Below are 19,255 nucleotides of genomic sequence, written 5' to 3' on the forward strand. Positions count from 1 at the left end.
GGACCAAGCACAGGGCATGTTGCCCCCTCCATGACCAGTGGTGTTGTTTCATCTGCCGGCTGAGGTGCCCCCCGTTCCCCGTCCCCCTGAGGTACCTGCTTATTTTCCAACTGATGCTCCTGCAGTGCTCTCTCGGTGTTGTGACAGGAGACAAGTGGGGCCTTGGACTTTGTCATGTGGGCCCGTGGCCCCTACACATTGAGCACTGGGCAGTGTCCCTTGAATTGTACATATGTACATACATTTAGATTGGATGTACATATTTTTACTGTATTATGTCACACTCACTTTCATCTATTCATGTTGTCCTTGCATTATTCCTGAGGGGTACGGGGTAAATATGTTTTCTTACTGCATCTGATTGTGTGTATGGTGTTGGGGGTGTGGGGGTGGGGGCGTGTTGTGCGTGTGTGTGTCACTCTCTTTTTCCTCCCCCCTCCCCTGTGTGCTAAGCGGCAGTACTCACCGTGGTCATCTTCGCCGTTGTTGGTGTTTGTGGTGGAGCAGGATGTAAAAGATCATCAGAAATATTTGCAGCTCGGGCTCCATGGTGGCGTGGTTGTTCCCTGTGTCTCCAATGGTGAGTCCTTTCACTTCTGTGCAGTGTTTCTGCCAGGATTTTGATGTTGTTGGTACCGCCCCGGAAAAGGTGGTGGATTGGGCTGTCATAATACGGTGGGCGGAACATTGGTTTCCACCTGGCTGTAGGCGGCTACCGCCGTGGTGGCTGTTGTTTCCACCCTGGCGGTCGGTGTGTTAAAGTGGCTGTCTATCTGAGATCTTTCCACCATGGTCATAATTTAGCGATAATTACTGCCAGCCTGTTGGCGGTATTACTGCCACTTTATCACTGACTGCCAGGGTTGTAATGAGGGCCTCAGTCTTTAAAACAGAAATTCACCAAGGGATAACATCCTACTTTGAATCAAATCTATGCTTAAGTAGGTCAACCTACTATACACAGAGACAGCCAGAATCAAAGTAAATAGCTTGCTATCACATGCAATAAACACAGATACCAAACAGGGCTGTCCATGATCATCTATCCTATTTGGCTAGGCAGTGGAACCCTCAGCTAGTATCTTGGGAGGATATCATCATACCAGTGGCATCCAGTTTTACTCCTGCAGAAAAGCTTTTTTGGATGTATGCAGATGATATACTACTTGTGATTAAAGACATGGTGCATAATTCAAACCCAATCATTAATGAAATAGTAATTTTTGATAAATGGTCTGGCCTCAAAATTAACTTGTAAAAGCTGGCGTTGCTGCCCTTAACTAAAAGTACACAACCTATGGTGTTGCAATTCTCGCTCTAAAGGCAACTAGAACCTATAAGGTACCTAGTTATTTAATATGACTGTGACCTGGCCATGGTCATTATTTCCGAAAAGATTGAGTGGTACATAATAACGGAATAACGATGCCTTGACTGTTGCCAGTAAATTAGAGAGGTTTACCCTAATGACAAATTCAGACTAATACAGTTGAAATGTATACACAGAACCTACTACACCCAGAAAGTATACTGAGAGATAGGCTGACTCTATACTTGAATTGTTAAGGGTGTAATGCACCAGAAACAGATTTCCTCTACGTGGTGTGGGCTTGCCTTCCCATTCATTCCAATTTTCAGAAGCTCCTTTGTGAGGGAAGGCTGGTGACCACTGTTAGACCTGTCAGCCTTAAGGTGGTCTTCCCCCACATATTTTGCTGAAATTATTTTGTTGGTCTTAAAACTCTGTGCACTTTTCCACTGCTGAAGAGTGCTATAGAGCTTGTGCTCACTCCCTAAACATGGTAAAATTGGCTTACACCCGATTGACATATATAATTCACTTATAAGACCCTAGTAAAGTTGTATACTATATACCCAGGGCCAGTAAATGAAGTGGTATTAGTGGACCAGCAGCACTTACTGTGTCGCCTTCTTAAGTAGCCCTTTAAAACATATCTCATGCCTTCCACTATAACCTGTGTGCTGTTTAAACTGGTTATTGGACTTTTGCCAAGCCTAAGACTCCATTTTCAATATATATGTAACCATTATGGCAGGCCTTAAACAGCCCATACGGCAGAGTGCATTGTATTAAAAAGGTTGAACATATTCTTTTCAATTTTGCATGCGCTGGTAGTGAAAAACTCACACATTTGTTTTTTATTTCTCTTGGAGCCTACCTCTCCCATAGGATAACTATGGGTTACCTTATGGCATTTAATGAGACATAACCTTTGTTTGGGAAAGAAGTGAGATGTCATATTTGGTCTCTTAAATAAAGAATTGTAATTTAAAATCCTCGTTCATGGTAAAGTCAGAATTTCAAGTCACACTTAAAAAAATTCCACTTTTAGAAAGTTGGCATTTTCTTGTCATAACCATTTGGTGCCTACGGCCTGTATTCTGGGTCACATGACTAGGTGTAGTTGGCAGTTGGCCTTTGTGCATTTGTCCTAGATAGTAACACCAAGGAGGCTCGGTGTTGGCAGTATGGGACATCCAGAGAGACTGGGAGGGACGAAGATGTGCACAGCCCCACCTATATTTTCAAAGAAGCTGCCTTAACACACACACAAAGGACTTCACTCTAGCCTTCTGTTACCACAGACATCTTGGGCCTAGGTTAGGGAGAAAGGAAATTCCATAACCATCTATTTGGTAAAACTCAAGAAGTTTCTTCTACTTCAAATCAGGCACAAAATAAAAATTAAATTGGACCCGCAAAACCACTCTTGAGTTCACCTCTGGACCTATGGAGGAATCTCAGAGGACTGCCCTGCTGCCTGAGACCTGCTGTGTACTTCAGAGGACTGCTCTGATGCTCCAAAAGGACTGCCCTGCTGCTTGAAGACCGACAGGTGCCCTCAAAGGAATGCCCTGCTGCTTGGGACCTCCTTTTCTTCCTGAATCTAGAACCACCAGAGTGACTACAAGAGCTAGTTTACTGGTGTCCTATTCAGGCACAAAAGCTCCAGCATCTTTCAAAGTGCACCTTCAATCCTGGACCATTAGAAGTGGTGCTAAAGGTGCCCAACCAACCAAAATCCAAAACTTGGGAATTTTCTGCCAAAAGTGCTATGAGAGCCAAGAGGAGAGCAGGCCCTACCTGGATGCCAATCCGCCACCTAGTACATAAGCAGGTCAGCCAGACTTTACTGCACTCCTGATACATCCATCATTCTTCTCCATGGCAGCAAGTCCTATTCAGCAGGTCCAGTCTAGCCTTGGAGATGATGGACTTCCAATAAAGTGACTAAGTCGGAATGAAGAAATCTTCATCGCAGCTTTGTAGACAATGGTGCCTCCTCTTTGAACACCGTTGGCTGCCTTATACTGCTGACCTTTACCTTCTCAGTAATTTTTCTTTGAAATTTATTCTAAGTTGGAAGGTAAGCTGAGACAGGTCCAATCCACTTCTTGTTTTCAAACTTCACTCCATGACAGTCATCCATAACTTTCGACTTTGCCATGGTCTCACACGACTAGATGTCTGTCCTTGGCTCTTCGATCTTTTAGGCTCCAGAATGCTTGAAAACCTCAACAATTATAAGATTTTACTCTAGTTTTCTAAATCAGTGTGGGATTTTTCTTGTGTTTTCACATTTTAATAGGTTGAGTGCTACATAAATACTTTACACATTGCCTCTAAATTAAGCCTGACTGGTTTTGTGCCAAGGTATCAGTGTGTTAAACACAGGTTAATGTAGTGACTTTAGTAGTTCAACCTGACAAGGACAATGGCTGTTGCTTGAGAAGGGCTCACACCCCATCATCAAGAACCCAATTTCTCACAACCACCCTTGACAACCACCTCCGACTTGGTAATTTCCTCTCTGGTTTAAATCCTAGAATATGTGAAGGAGGCTGCTAAGCCATTCTACCAATCTATTGCCATTCCTATTGTTAGGTAAACACAGAATTGCTGTGGAGAAAATTCATTGCAAGAAACGCACTAGAGAAAAACAGATGCTCCACGCTATGTAAATTTGTTTTACAACCTTACCATATGCTGTAAGCACTCTGAGATGTAGAGGTCATTATTACCACACACCTCCTGTCCAGAAAATAGTATGGTATACTGCATGCACAGGTCCCTAGCTAAGAGGCATGTCATAATGTTTTGTAGAAAATGCTCTAAGTGTCATATGAATTCAAGTTTTCCCTAATGTAAATCATTTAATTCAAATGTTGCATTCTATTTCTTGAAAATGTGTCTATTGCTTTGGAGCGGCATAACTTTAGTGTTCCTTAATATTGCTATTTATATTTAATGTGATAACATGTTAACCGGTGTATTAACATGCAGTAGTATATCGATGCAACCAAGCCACATTTATATAATCAAAGTATAGTCATTTGACTGCCTATGATATATAGCATTCACTTAACTGTATTTTGATCTGACTGCGAGTAGGCCAGAGCCACTCAAAGTGTTCCTTTAAGACATGTCCTGTTTATTTCTTTGTGGTTTCACCTCTCCCTTTCCATTGTAGGTGTGCTGTCTATTACAATTGCAGGTCAACAGTCAATTATTTTCGTTTTGGAAAATGATAGACTAGGAAAGTTAATTTGAGGTTTGCCCTCCATTGGCCTTTGTATTGGGATGGGAGAGAGCAACCAGTACCAGGCAGACCATAATTAAGATCCTCTCAAGGCATTCAGCTGTGCGCTCCTTTGTTTGGTGATGGAAACTTAGGGCCCGATATATCAAACGTTTTTGCATTCGCAAACGGTGTGATTCGTAGAAATCGGCCGTTCGCGAATGCAAAAACGTGATTTGCAATGTATGAAAGGCATTTGCAGGCCAAAAACAAGGAATCGCAAAAATTTTGATTTTTTGCGAAACCACATGGTTTTGCGTGTCGCAATGTGAATATCGCATTTTGCAACACGAAATACCGAATCGCTATTTGCATATCGCAAATTGCGAGGCCGAATAGCGACTCACAAATACAGATTCAGTATTTCTCGTCGCAAAACATGCATAAACAATTCGCAAATTGCACATTTTCGCAGAATGGCCTTTTGCACATGCAAATTACCACAGATTGAAACCAGGTGGTAACCAGGTACAACCTATATAAAGAGGCCCAGAATGCCTCAGCCTCTTTTCCACAATGGCTGCACTCTACGTCATGGTGAGGAGAATGAGGATCTTGGCGGGTTTCAGGAGAGGGAGGAGGAGACAGGAGTTCATTTTTAGAGTGCGCATTACCCTTTTTGACCAGACTGAGGAGGAAATATTTGAGAAGTACAGGTTGAGCTCAGCCATGATACTACAACCCATACTGCAGCGCACAACACACAGGACCAATAGCATACCCACCTATGTGCAGGTATTATGCTCCCTGCACCTACTTGCCTCAGGGAGCTATCAAGGGGTCATAGCAGCAGCTGGAGGGGTATCACAGAGTGCTCTCTCTAGATTTTTTAATGCATTTTTTTATACACCAGTACATCGGATTCCCCCACACCCACAGGAAATACAGCAGACAAAAATCGATTTCTACCAGATAGCACAGTTCCCCCCCGTCCTAGGTGCCATAGATGGGACACATGTTGCAATCTGTCCACCATTGGCCACAGAGTATGTGTACCGCAAATTTAAATACCAACATTCAATGAACATACAGGTGATATGCAATGCTTCCTACATCATATCTGATCTCGTGGCCAGGTACCCAGGGAGCACACGTGATTTGTACATCTTTCGCCACAGCAGGATTCACACAAGACTGCTAGTTGGGGATTTTGGTGAAGGATATCTACTAGGTATTTTCCCTCTTTATAATGGTGCATTGATGGCAGTGTGACGTCAGATGGCTCAGGTACTCATTATAACCTCTTTTCCTTCCAGGAGACAGTGCCTACGCAGTGTGCACCTACATGATGACGCCCTACCTAAATCCTGCAACACCATCAGAGTGGAGATACAATTCAGCACACAAGGCAACCGGCAATGTTGTGTAGCGCACTTTTGGCCTGCTGAAGAGTCGCTTCCGATGCATCCACAAAAGTGGAGGGGCAGTACAGCCCGGGCACAACCTGTAGAATAGTGTCCACATGTGGCGATCTTGCACAATATAACCACCACCAGGGGCAAACCTGTGGAAATATCGGAGCAAGAATCAGATGAGGATGATGATCCCATACCACCCCTATAGCCAGCAGACAGGACCAGTGCAGCAGAGGGCAGGCAAAGGCGTGCTGACATCACGCACAACCATTTTAGATGTAAGTTATGACAACACAACCTCACTGACATGTATTTCGGTAGTTAGCACCTTTATTACCTTGACTTCAGGTAACACATGTGTCACTAGGACAAAGCAAAACACATGAGTCAGACATGAGCCATTAACAGTGTTGCACTATTGTCATCATAGTTTACTGTAATTCTACATGTGAAGGTAGTCCCCTGTGGCCCTCAATGTCACTTTTTACGACCACGCATCCAACTTGAGTGCGCAGTGGCCTCGCCGGCTCCTCTTGTATCAGGCTCACAGGCAGTACTGTGCCTGGCACTGCGACGCCTAGGACCCATCACAGGCACTGCAAGACTGCTGAGGCTAGATGACTCCTCAGTATCCCCAACTCCCAGTTCTCTGGGTGACAGTACTGCGTGCTGTCAGCATAGCATCCAGAATGTTTGTAATTTGCACCAAACCCTGGGCAACATCCCGACTGCTAGCTGCTGCCTCCACCTGTGCGGCCACAGCACGCCGTGATATCAGGGCAGTAGATGTAGCTAGACGATTTACAGATCTGTAAAAGCCACTGAACAGACCCACGAATTGCCTTTCACGCCTGCATTGGCTAACTCGATCATGCCTGATCTCAGTACAGAGTTCCTTAATGGCATTTGTCAGTGCCTTGGTGTTCTCCGCAGCTGTTTGTTGTCCCTCATGCAGCTTGCAGATGTTAGCATTCAGACACTCCAACTACTTGTGCAGCCCCCCCCCCATATTGGCATTGTGTGACTGCAACTGCCTGTGCATTGCCCTCATGTTTTTGTTTTGCAGGCGCTGCACATTGAGCATGGATGCTTCCAGGCCACCAAAGAATGATGGGCCCTCACCTACATCTGTGTGCTGTGTGCCTGCATCGTGAGGCTTCCTGCGGGGAGTTGAGTGCCGCTGGGGCAGGGACTGCTGCCTTCCGGTGGATTCAGCTTCTGGGGATGGAGTGTGGCCTTCATCCTGCATGTCATCGGAGTCCAGGTTTGAATCCTGGAGAGGTAACACCCTTGCCCTGTGTCTGATTGGTGCTATACACAATGACTCACTGGTGTTGGAGTCGGACAGAGGCTGTGTTTATGCATCCCCCACATTGGCACATTCTGCTGCTGCTAGGCCTGAGCCATCTGCAACGACAATGTGCAGCATGTCATTTATGTATGTATCACCAAATGTAGCACAATGGTAATAAATGTACACTTACATTGTATCACTATGTACTGGGTGTTCTGTTATTCTGGGTGTCGCTCTACTTAATTGCATTCTATGGGCTATTTTCAGCTCTGGGTTGTGGACTACCACTCCTATAAGGCGTTGTTGTACCGCATGTAAGATGTGGAATGGACTACTTATCACAATGCTTTGCACTACTTGCTATTTCCTAAGGGGCATTTGTACATGAACATATGGGGTTACATATCATTATTGGACTTATCTTTACTGGTGCTGGGTTTGCCGGACGTGTCAATGTCAGTGACCCCACGGACAGCTTCTGAAAGCATTGTGGACTCCACCAGGTCTTCCATGGGGGTGGAGGGTGTCTGGGTGGATGGTCCGCCTCCTGTGCTCCTTGCCTCCTTTAGCCTGCTGGTCACCCTCTCCTTGGCTCGGGAACGCAGGTCATACCACCTCTTGCGTATCTCTTTGACAGAGTGCTGTGCAGCCCCCACTGCGCAGATTTTGGTCTGGATGTCAGCCCAGAGTTTTCGCTTCTCACTCTCTGGTACCTGGTGTGAGCTCTTCCGAAATAGCCGGTCATGGCTCCTGACCACCTCCTCAGTGAGCACCTCAAATTCTTGCTCACTGAATTTGAGCTTCCTCTTCCTCTCTCCCTTCTCCTTCCCATTACCAGCATTGGCCATGTTGATGTCAGGTCCTGGCTTGCTCATAAACTTGCTCCCTGGGGCTGGTCGGTGACTCTCTTACTGCTCCTGTGGGTGTGGTACCTGGAAACAGCATGGGCTGACTCACTTCCTGCTTGTGATGTCATTAGGCTGTGCCAGGTAACCGTTTTCGCAATTTGCGATTTTCAAATACCGAATCACACATATTTTTGCGATTCAGTATTTGAACCTCGCAATTTGCATTAGAGATTTTTAAGAAATCGCTATTTCCGACTCGCAAATTTGTTACATAGTATTTTGCGACTCAGAAATAGCGATTTCTTAAAAATCGCTATATCCGAATCGCAAAGGGCTTTTTTCATACATTTGACCCTAGATCTTTTCAATCCTGTGAATACCTTTGGATCAACATTACCACTAGTGAAAGCTCTACATGCTCTCTTCACACAATTTACCACCTTCCTAGTGACAACCACATATTCATCGAACAGATCATGGAGATCATCTTCTCAAACAACAAAGAGTGTAACACCAGTGACCAACTTGTGAACAGTTTTAAATACTTGCTCCAGGGCATCCTCTTATCCAAGCCTGCTACAATCCCACCCACAACAAAGGGGCAACCTTAGATCTAATAATTTCAAAAGAGAAAAACATACAAATTTAATTTATCCTACATTGTGACTAGACTGACCACTGTTGCATCACTTTCTTCATATCTGAAGGTGCAATTATCTCTAAGGGTGCACCTACGAATGCCAAAAAATGGGTCAGAGACACCTTCAATGTCAACCCACTCTCTGTCAGCTATAAGTAACTGCAAGTTGATTCCCCCCACCAACATGCACAATGCTTATGACCTCACTGATCACTGCCTCAACTCCATGACGAAAACACATGGGTATTATTGCCTGCAAACAAATAAAGAGAATCCTATTCAAAGAATCCAACCCTTGGTTCCACTTTAATCTTAATGAGGAACGCCAACGCCTCAGACTAGCTGAAAGAACATGGAGATCTCCATCCAATTTCAAACTTCTATAAAAAAGACAAAGTACCTACAACAAGCACTCCCAAAACTCAAAAGCAACATATTTTCAAAACAAACTTGATTCTGCCATTAATCGACAAAAAAAACTATTCAAAATAGTCAAAAAACCAAAAACAGAGAATGCCCCATTTTCTCACATCAAAACCATACCTCACCACCCAGTATCACACCTAATATCAAAGACTTGCTTCCAATTCTTGCTGCCTGAACTGTACCCATCACATTATTGACTCAGCTAAATCCCCTGGAATATTCTTGGACCACACCCTCTCCATGCAAAATCACATCAGTGAGGCCACCAGAGGAGCCAACCATCAACAACATGCATTAAGGAAACTTTAAAAATTCCTTCTTGTGTAAGAGCTCAAAATAGCGGTTTAAGTACTTGTGATAGCTAAATTAGACTGTGATAGTGCTAACCTTTTGATTTCCTGAAAAGGAAAATCGCTCTGCTGAAGGCCATCTTGAACACGGCAGCAAGGCTCATCACTAGCTCAAAAAAAGGGATTATACTTTCCCTGAACTTCAATATTTGAAATGGTTATCCTATGAGGCCAGGTTGCATCTCAAAATTGCCTGTATAACCCATAAAGTGCTGCATCACAACACCCCTTCTTACCTGTCAGAGATATTGAATCTAAAATTTGGAAACAGAACTTCCAGAAGCACAAAGTCCTTACTTCCTAAGCCACAAAAATTCAATTCAAAAACCCTATAACCAATCCTTTTCAAGAATGGCCCCTAAAATGTAGTTCTTCAGGAAAGAAGTAAAACTTCTTCTAGCCAACAGTCTTCTTCCACATTGAGGTCATACCTCTATCTCCTCAAGAGGTAAGCTTACCAGTCTGTGTGTGGATCCATTTATCATGCCCCTCTACATCTCTAAGATATGTGCTGGCTATCCGTAGCACAACTCCAGCCATGCCAGCATCTCAAAAGACTATGGCCCTCATTACAACCCTGGCGGTTGGTGATAAAGTGGCTGTAATACCGCCAACAGGCTGGCGGTAACTACAGCCAAATTATGACCATGACGGTGAGAACTCAGATAGACAACCACTTTACCACACCGACCGCCAGGGAGGAAACAATAGCCAACACGGCGGTAGTCAATGTTCCGCCCACCATATTCTGACCCCTGAAACCTCCACCTTTTCCAGGTCAGTACCAATGACATCAAAAGCCTGGCGGAAACAGACCTCGGAAGGGAAAGGACTCACCTTTGAAGATACAGGGAAGAACCATGACGCCATGGCGCCCAAGCTGCCAATATTTCTCATGATATTTTACATCCTGCTCCACCACGAACACCAATGACAGCGAAGACGACCACCGGGAGTACAGCCGCATAGCATACAGGGGAGGGGGGAGGAAAAAAGAGAGTGACACACACACGCACAACACACACCCCCACCCCCAACACCATACACACAATCAGATGCAGTAAGAAAACATATTTATCCCGTACCCCTGAGGAATAATGCAAGGACAATAGGAATAGATGAATGTGAGTGTAATAATATAAAAACAGTAAAAATATGAACATTCAATATTTATAAAAGTATATACATATGTACATTACAAGGGGCACTGCCCAATCCACAATGTGCGTGGCCCACAGGGCCACATGACAAAGTCCAAGGCCCCACCTGTCTCCTGCACCAACACGGAGTGCACACTGCAGGGGCATCAGTTGGAAAATAGGCAGGCACCTCAGGGGGACTGGGAACGGGGGGCACCTCAGCCGGCAGATGGAACAAATCCACTGGTTCTGGAGGGTGCAACACGCCCTTGGCTTGGTCTTGGGAGTGCTGGGCCACAGTCTCTCAAGTGGGTGACATGCCCACATGCTCTTGAGGGGGCAACATGCCCAGTGCTTGATCCTGGGGAGTGCAATGCCACGGTCTCTCGAGTGGGTGACTTGCCCACATGCTCTGGAGGGGGCAACATGCCCTGTGCTTGATCCTGGGGAGTGCAAAGCCACAGTCTCTCACATGGGTGACTTGCCCACATGCTCTGGAAGGTCAACATGCCCTGTGCTTGATCCTGGGGAGAGCAAGGCCACAGTCCCTCAAGTGGGTGACTTGCCCACATGCTCTGGACAGGGCATTGTGTCCTGTGCTTCTGATCCTGGGGAGGATGGGGTGAGTGGGTGGCATACCCACTGGTTCTGGAGGGGGCATCGTGCCCTGTGCTTCTGATCCTGGGGAGTGCAAGGTCACAGTCTCTCAGCTGGGTGTCATACTCACAGGATTTGCAGGGGGCAGGCCACACAACTGCCCATGGAGGCAGGACTACAGACCGCCCGCCGGCGGTGGCGGCTGCTCAGTGGTGGTGCTGCTGTTGCTGGTGGGGGGAGGCTCCAGCCCATCCCCTGTAGCCTCGGATGGCTGCCCACTGATGGTGGTGCTGCTGGTGGGGGGAAGCTTCAGCCCATCCCCTGCAGCCTTAGATGGCTGCCTACTGGTGCTGGGGGTGGTGGTGCTGCTGCTGGTGGTGGCAGTTGTGGGGGGAAGCTCCAGCCCATCCCCTGCAGCCTCGGATGGCTGCCTGCTGGTGGTGGTGGTGGTGCTGCTGCTGCTTGTGGTAGTGGTTGTGGGGTAAAGCTCCAGCACATCCCCTGCAGCCTCTGACAGTTGCACAACGATGGTTGGTGGCGGGGGCTCCGACGGAGTCCCAGCACCAGCACAAGGACGTGTCTGTCTGCTGTGTTTGGGTGCAGGTGCATGGTTGAATGCTATTGTGAGGTGGAAGGATGTTGGGTGCCTATGTGCTTATGTTTGTGTACCTTGGGAGGGGAGAGACAGACACAGTGGGAGAGGACACAGGGGACGTGTACGTGGCAGTTGTAGTGGTGTCTGTAAGTGAGGTGTCTGTTCTGCTAGGTGTGGTGGTGATGCTGGTAGTGGATGGTGGTGTAGTGCATGCAGGTGTGAGTGTAGATGCAACTGGGAGAGAGGTTGAGGAGGGCGACACGGTGGAGGCAGTGGATGTTGGTATGTCTGCATCTGGATGGTGTTTGTGTGAGTGCCTGTGGGATGATGTGTGGTGATTGTGTTTGCCTGTGCCACTCTTGTGTGTTTTCTTGTGTCCATGCTCATCTGCCTGTGTGCTTGGGATAGGTTGGGGTTGAGGGGAATGGGATTGGGATTGGGAAGAGGAAGTTGGAGGGGGGAGGGGGGAAATAGGAACAAAGGATGCCATCAGAGAGGAGGCCAGAGTCTGGATTGATCTCTGTTGGGCCACCAAGCCAGTGTGATTGCCCTCCAGAAATGCATTTGTCTGTTGCATTTGGGCTTCCAGCCCCTGGATGGCATTCACAATGGCTGACTGCCCTACAGATATGGATCGCAGGAGGTCAATAGCCTCCTCACTCAGGGCAGCAGGGCTAACTGGGGCAGGGCCTGAGGTGCCTGGGGCTGAAGGAAATGCCCACCCTCCTGGGTGAGCGGGCATGGGCAACTCGATAAGGGGCTGCTGGGAGGGCGGTGCTGGTACAGGGGTGGTGGATGTACCTGTTGCTGGGGAGGTCACAGAAGTGTCCGCCCCCCAGGGAGCTTCCATCGGAGGAGGTATCTGGGTCCAAACTTTCCCCTCCTGTCTCCGCCGTGGTGCTTTCCTCACCCTCCGTCCCACTGGTGCCCTCACCTTCCGTGGACTCTGCCTCCTGGGTCCTGTGGGATGCTGCTCCCTCCTTTGTTGGTGCCTCTGCTCCTCTGCCAGATGATGCTAATGCACATAAGGACAGGATGACAAAACAAAAATGGGGGGGGGGACAAAGGATGCACATGGTCAATGGCTGCACCAACACCACTGTTGGCGTACATACCACACTCACACACAGGGAACAGGCCTATGCATTAGGCAATTCACTAACAGTACCTATGTTAGCCTCCAGGGCATGGGGAGGGACACATCCCCCCAACTGCAGCATACCTGGGACCCACACAGCCCTGCCCAGTAGACAATACTTACAACTAGGTAGGAGGAATATCACTTCAGAACTCTGCCCAAGATGGGACCTACTCTGTGAAGGCAGGCCTGGCCTAGGGGCACCCAGTGACACACATCCCCACCCGGATATCACCCTACCAGGCGTAAGTTGTAATGGCGGGCACTGTACTCACCCCCTTGTGGCTGCTGTGATGCCTTCAAGCGCCCATCCAGCTCAGGATAGGCCACCGCCAGTATGCTGGCCATCAGGGGGGTTAGGGTTTGACAGGGACTCCTTCCTCATTGGGGGGCCATCCCCAACTGGGCCTCCGCCGTCTTCCGTGACCAGTGTCTCAGATCCTCCCACCATTTCCGCCAGTGGGTGCTCCACCTGCCGTAGACCCCCAGGGTCCGCACACCCTTGGTGATGGCACACCATATACCCTTGTTTTGATGGACACTGACCTGCAGAAAAATACACACAGGGAAAGCCATTAGTCAGACCGTCCAGCTGTTACACTTTTGGCCCACCATACCGCTTCACATCGCCATTTGCACACAAAGGGCCCAGCCCACAAACTGTACATCACATAGGGGACATCCACCAACCCCCAAAACGAGCCCTTCACACACACCACTCCAGTGCATCATGCCCCTTGCATTGTACTCAGCATTGTACTCACCTGTTGGTCTGGAGGCCCATACAGCAGTCCGTACTGAGGTAGGACCCAATCCACCAATTGCTCCAACTTCTCTGAGGTAAAAGCAGGGGCTCTTTCCCCAGTCACACATGCCATGGTAGGTCCTAGACACAGGTCACAGCAGCACATGCAGTGTAGGTCCTCTCCCCAATCGCCTCCCGCAATGGCGCACAACATCAGCAGAATTACCTCACTTCCACCTGTCCCTCCACACAGGACATGCGGATGACATTTCAGAGGGGGGGGCAGGCCCTGGATTATAACTGTGTCACAGTTCACAATAGGATATACAAGACAAATGCTTCTTATACATTCAAAATTGACATCATGCATTGTACTGTTGTGGCTCCAATGTTCAATTTGTGACCGGCTCCTCACTCCTTTGTCCCTTAAACTGCAACTGCTGTGGATTAATAGGAGATGGAGACATACCCCCGTGTACAGACCCCTGGTGAACTTGGAAACAATGGAGCACAGGCACATTATCCTCACCTTAAGACTTGATAGGGCCACTATAAAGGATCTGTGTGCCCAACTGGAGCCTGACCTGGTATCTGCTATCCGTCACCCCACTGGGATTCCCCCACTCGTGCAACTTCTATCTGTGCTCCATTTCTTGGCAACTGGTTCTTTCCAAGTGACAGTCAAACATGCTGAGCAGAGTGTTGTCTGCCCTGATTAAACACATGTGCAGCTACATTGTTTTCCCAAAAGTGGAGGATTTGGCCACAATGAAGGCTGACTTCTATGCAATGGGACATATCCCCAACATAACTGGGGCAATTGATGGAACGCAGATTGCATTTGTTTCCCCGGCAAAATGAACAGGTATTCCGAAATTGAAAAAGCTATCATTCCAGGAATGTCCAGATGGTGTGTCTGGCAGACCAGTACATCTCCCCTGTCAATGCTAAGTACCCTGGGTCAGTGCATGATGCCTTTATTCTGAGGAATAGCAGCATCCTTAATGTTATGGCTCAACTACAGAGGCACAGGGTGTGGCTAATAGGTGAGCCCTGGTTCCTACCCAGTCGATGTTGATGTATGGGTATGGTGTAGGCCATATGGGAGGGTGTGTGGCTAAATGTTGTCCCTCAATATTTGCAGGTGAATCAGGTTACCCCAACCTATCATGGCTACTGACCCCTGTGAGAAATCCCAGAACAAGGGCAGAAGAACATTACAATGAGGCACATGGGTGTACAAGAAGGATTATAGAACATAACCTTTGGCCTCATGAAGGCCAGGTTTCGGTGCCTCCATCTAACAGGTGGATCCCTGTGCTGCTCACTCAAGAAAGTCTGCCAGATAATTGTGGCATGCTGCATGTTGCACAACCTTGCATTGAGACTCCATCAGCCTTTTCTGCAGGAGGAGGAGGCTGGAGATGGCTGTGTGGCAGCAGTGGACCCTGTGGACAGTGAGGATGAGGAGGCAGAGGATGAAGATGAGGACAACAGAACGGCAGTGATCAGAAGAGATCAGACAATACTTCCAATGACACACAGGTAGGAGAGTGCTACTTCACATTTCATTGTCATTGTTTTGATTATCTTTTTCACTGGCATGCTGTTATTTCCCACTTCAATGTCCACTCACTGTACCCTTTGGTAACTCATTTTGCAGATCTTGGTGCCCCACGATCGCTCCTGGTGTGATCACTGCAGCCAGCTACAGGTCTTTACAATGTGAACATTACTGTACATTTGTAATGCCATGTTTGAATCTAGTTACACAAATACATACTGCAATCATTTGCCATACTTTTATTTTTTCAAAGGGTGTTTATTTAAGTGATAAGGAGTAGGGGGAAAAGTGCATTTAGCTGGGGTGATGATGGTGGGAAGTCCAGGGTATAGTTCCAGTCTATTTGTAGCACAGGTGCATTGTCCAACAGGACATAGGGAGGGGGGCAATGGCAGTTCAAGATGGACAGGGTGACAGAGTGGGACACAAGGTTGACATTCAAGAAAGTCTCATTTCCTGGTGGGGATCTGCGCAATAGTCTCTGGCTTCTGCCTGGATCACAGGGAATGTTTGCTGGGGTGGTTCTTCTTCTGCAGGGGGAGGGGTGCTGATGGCCTGTTGGTCCTGTGGCGGGGCCTCCTGTCCACTAGCGGCAGAAGAGGTGGAAGGCAGTTCAGATGTCTGGCTAGTGGCAGGTGCCCGCTGTTGTGAGGGTGCCTCTCTCATAATGTTTGCGATGTCTGCCAGCACCCCTGCAATGGAGACCACGGGGCTGTTAATGGCCTGCAAGTCCTTCCTGATCCCCTGGTACTGTCCCTCCTGCAGCCGCCTGTTCTCCTGCATGTTGACCAGGATCTGGCCCAGCGTATCCTGGGAATGTTGGTGTGCTCCCAGGATCTCAGTGAGTGCCTCCTGGAGAGTCAGTTCCCTGGGCATGTCCTCCCCCGGCGCACAGCACTCCTCCCAGTTTCCCTGTTGTCCTGTGCCTCTGTCCCCTGAACCGTGTGCCCACTGCCACTGACCCCAGGTCCCTGATTGTCTTGGGGCAAGGTTTGCCCTGGGATCCCTGTAGTGGTGGACACACTGCTGATTGACGATCCTGGGGACAGAGGTGTGGGTATGCTGGGTGGGTGTTGTGGTGGTGTTTCCTGATGGGGGAGGCTCTGTGGTGGTGTGTGACTGTGGCTAGGTTACCGACTGTCCAGAGGTCCCTGATGGGCCAGGTTGGTCATCCAGATCGAGGCATCCAGAGTCACTGTCATCACTGTGGGCCTCTTCTGTGGGAGGTCTGGATATTGCTGGCACCTCTTCTCTGGTGACATTGGCTGGAGTACCTGTGAGGACGTGAATGCAGTGGTATTGTTTCTGTGTGTGACATATTGTGCATCAGTGGGTTGCCATGTTTGGTTGTATTTGCCCTGGCAGATTTTACTTGTGTAAGTTGTTATGTGGTGGGCTGGCTGATTCTCTCTAGTGTGCATGCTTTGGTGATAGGTGTCCATGCAGGTCTGTGAGTGGTGTACATGCATTGGTATGACATGCAGGGCTTGGCATTGGTATGAGTGAGATGTGATGGTGGGGGGTGGGAAGTGGTGGAGTGATGGGAGTGAGGGTGAGGGTGGGGTATGTGATGGCATGCAGGTAGGGGGTGATAGTAGTATATAGTTGACTTACCAGAGTCCAGTCCTCCTGCTACTCCTGCCAGGCCCTCAGGATGCATGATTGCCAAGACTTTCTCCTCCCATGTTATTAGTTGAGAGGGAGGAGGTGGGGGTCCACCGCCAGTCCTCTGTACAGCGAGCTGGTGTCTTGCTGCAATAGAATGTACCTTCCTCCGTAGGTCATTCCACCTCTTCCTGATCTCATCCCTGGTTCTGGTTTGCAGTCCCATGGCGTTGCCCTTGTCCACGATCCTCTGCCATAACTCAATTTTCCTAGCAATGGATATCTGCTGGACCTGTGCTCCAAATAGCTGTGGCTCTACCTGGATGATTTCCTCCACCATGACCCTGAGCTCCTCCTCTGAAAATCGGGGGTGTCTTTGTGGTGCCATGGGTGTTGTGTGAGAAGTGTGGGTGAGGGTGTGTAGGGTGATGTGTTGGGGTGTGCAATGTAAAGTGCGTGGGTGGTGTATAGGTGATGGTGTTGTGGGGGTCTGGTCTTGTCTGTAATCATGATGTCAGTCTGTTGGCAATGGTTTGTATTCGTAAGAGGTTGTGGTAGTGTGGATGTGTGTTTTATAGTGGTGTGGGTGTGTGGTATGTGTATGGGTGTTAGGTGTTTGCAGTTCGAATTGTCCAATGTGGTGTTGTTTTGTATGTGTGTGTGTATTTTGAGTGCGGCGTGTGTACCGCCAATGGTTTACCGCGGTTAAATGTCTGCTGTGGTGATTCGTGGGTCATAATGGGATGTGCTTGGTTCTGTTGGCATAATGTTGTTGGTTTTGGTACTGCCAGTTTATCACTGATCTTTGGTGTGGCGGACTTGTGTCTGTGGCTGAATAGTGACGGATTGGTGTGTGTGTGTCATAATATGGTGAACGGATATCAGCCACGGCAGTTGGATATTGGTGGCAGTCAGCATGGCGCTAAGTGGGATTTACCGCCAATGTCATAAGGGGGGCCTATGTGTACCTATTCTATTCATCCCACTATTTTGACTTTATTATCAGCATATGTAACTTTTACAGCATGACCTACTCAATCACTTTTATGTGTATAGGGATTGTTTCTTTTATAACATCCTTTCGTTAGTATTGTAAATTACTCTGTCACCCGAAAGGGCCTTGTTCAAGTAAAAACAAAGATGTCCCACAGCCCAACAGACATCGTAAAGTAACTGCTTGTGGTAGATTCAGCTGGAGCAGTCCAACACAGAAAAAGGAAGGCAACAAGCTAAATGAGCATGACAACATGGGGGAAAAACAGACAGTACCTAGTCTTCTTGTGTGTCCTAAAGTCTAACAGGTGTTGCCTGTAAAGCTGCTCCTGCGAGCCAACAACCCTGGAGGGCCCAACCAAAGGAACATAGACACAAAGAAATGTGTGGAGAAGTATTTTCAGAAACCTAGTGCGGCAAGCCTACAAAGTCTGCCACAGTGTCTCCAAGTTCAAATGAAGGGAAGTCAATCACAGGAAAATTATGAAAGGTATCTGATTAGGCAATACCCCAAAATATGGCTAGCTGCATGGAAGACGTGTGGAAGAAAAGTACATCAGTGTTGCTACTGTATTTCTTGGTGGAACAGACTTTCTGTTGATTAGGAAACAACTATTCAAACAACCTTCAAAAGTGGGTCAAGGGTGATGGTGTCAAGGGGGAGACTGCACTGGGGTGAGATCAGCTGTACCCGTATCAGAAGTATCCTCCTCCATCCTGGTGTCCAAGAAATTGTCCAAAAAGAAGCAAAGGACAGCAGGCTAGTGCAAAACCTGGGTCATGCCTTTAAAAGTGATTTTGAACTTTGAACGGCCAAACGTATTGAAATTATCTGTCCGTGAGAGGCTTTTCTTTGAGCCACCGTGACTTTGGTAAAGTCTTGCGAAGTGCATTTCTTCCAACCTTTCCAAGACACTGACTTAGCTTTCCACAAATGGGCCAGAATGATCTCAGAGGACCGGTAGCGTAGAGGCTTAAAGACAACAGCCTGTAGAGTGGAGGCTTTCCCAGGTTTGAAAGTGGAGAATTGGTGAGCTTGATCAAGTTCGAATCCTTATGAAATGCAGTGTTCAATGTGGTCGGGACCCAGGATTCCAGAAATGTAATCATCAAGGTTGCCTTATCTTCCACACCCTCAGAGAGACCAAATATTCTAAAGTTACTTCCCCAGTTGCGATCCTCCAACTCATTAATGTCACGATGGAGGGAAGGGATCAGGTTGTTGGAGTTATGAAATAATTTTGACTGTACATTACTGCGGTTCTCAATGTTACTAATTGTATGTTCTTTGTGAGTGAGTCTGATATTCATATATTTTAAGTTGTTTCTGATCCATGCTAACTCTACCAGCAGGGGTTTTGTTTT

At 47.7% G+C, this 19,255-nt stretch overlaps 1 protein-coding gene across 3 annotated transcripts in view; it reads right to left on the bottom strand.

Moving 5' to 3' along the window:
* LOC138299526 (phospholipid-transporting ATPase ABCA1-like) overlaps nt 1-19,255 on the bottom strand; it is a 2,649,159-nt gene that overhangs the window by 1,620,904 nt on the left and 1,009,000 nt on the right. The window lies entirely within an intron of this gene.

Source organism: Pleurodeles waltl, chromosome 1_2, assembly GCF_031143425.1.
Source record: "Pleurodeles waltl isolate 20211129_DDA chromosome 1_2, aPleWal1.hap1.20221129, whole genome shotgun sequence".
NCBI lineage: Eukaryota > Metazoa > Chordata > Amphibia > Caudata > Salamandridae > Pleurodeles > Pleurodeles waltl.